The following is a 1352-nucleotide window of genomic DNA, read 5'->3' on the forward strand; positions in this document are numbered from 1 at the left end:
TAACTTGCATGTTTGTGTTGGCAAAAATCCCACAAGGTAGCGCAACGCAAGAGTTTTTTTTAAAAAGCGTATTTTGCATTGGCTTGATCACGGGCTTGACTGCGTACACTTCTAACCATGCTTCTAACTGTGGCGCAGTTTCGCTTCTCGTTTCGTTTGTTGGGCCGCGATCAGAGATCGTTCGAAACGCTCGTTCAGTATGCGTTCAGGGTGGTTATTTCATAAAGCGAAAAGGTGCTCGCTATGGATCATGCAAAGTAGTATGTAGTATTTTATAGCCAACGTTGCTTGTACTGCGCATCGTGTATAAAACCACTGCTAGTACAAGTTGCGTTGATAGTGAATTAATTCGCTCAAATGATCCGTGGTCCCGAGAGGTTGGAACTGGTCCGGAACTTTATAGTCTGTACTGGTCTGTACACAACACGTACAAACACGCTTGCACTTTTGTTGTGCACTTCATAATGCATATTTACTTGAATAGCTGGAATCATATATAAGAGCACATACATTGACATGGTTTTGCAAAAAAAGAAAGAAAAAAAAATGACCTTCTGCCCTCACGTTGCGTAAACTTCAAGTTGACAAACTGACGGTGAATGTTCTGTAGTCTTCGGCCCACACGACTAAATTCACTTGACAAAAATGGAATAACTGTCGAAGAATAAAAACTTCGCCTTATTTTCTACCTCTGTTATTGCATAATGATCTCAGATTTGTTTAATCTGATATTCATTAGTAGGCCGCATACGCAGCGGTCACTTCACATGCTTGATTTTAAGGTCTTAATTCAAGACGCAACATATCGTTTTTAATATATCTGTACATGCTGCATAATAGCGGACCCCCTGCCAAGACTCCCACACACGACGAATGTCCCCGCGTGCGCGTGTTTCAATCCTGAGGCAACTTCTAGGACGGCGGGGAATTACACGAGATAAAATGCGTGTAATCACTACCAGTTCCGTAAAGGCTGGGCGAGATTGACTCATATATGTGTTCGAACGGCCAGACCACGGCGAAAGAATGTGCCACAGGAGGAACGCCTCTTCCGTTTTCTTCGGCGCCGCGTGTGATGCGCATAATCTACTAGTGGCTCTGTCGTCTGCTGCTGTTCTCGATCAGCACCGCCTACGCTACGGTAGTAAAACACAGCGCGGGGATCAATGAACTGTGTGCGTCCGAGGGGCTCGAGCATCCGAGCCACTTGACCGAAACAGTCTCTCCGGTCGCACCGATATAAAATCCGGCCGCCAGATGCGCGTTACATATTTTGGGCGTCCTTTTAATGGGCGCTTTCGATGTAGTTCAGCCGGTGAAGACGGGACGGCGTCGTCGAAAGCGAACGCCAA

Source organism: Dermacentor variabilis, chromosome 10, assembly GCF_050947875.1.
Source record: "Dermacentor variabilis isolate Ectoservices chromosome 10, ASM5094787v1, whole genome shotgun sequence".
Taxonomy (NCBI): domain Eukaryota; kingdom Metazoa; phylum Arthropoda; class Arachnida; order Ixodida; family Ixodidae; genus Dermacentor; species Dermacentor variabilis.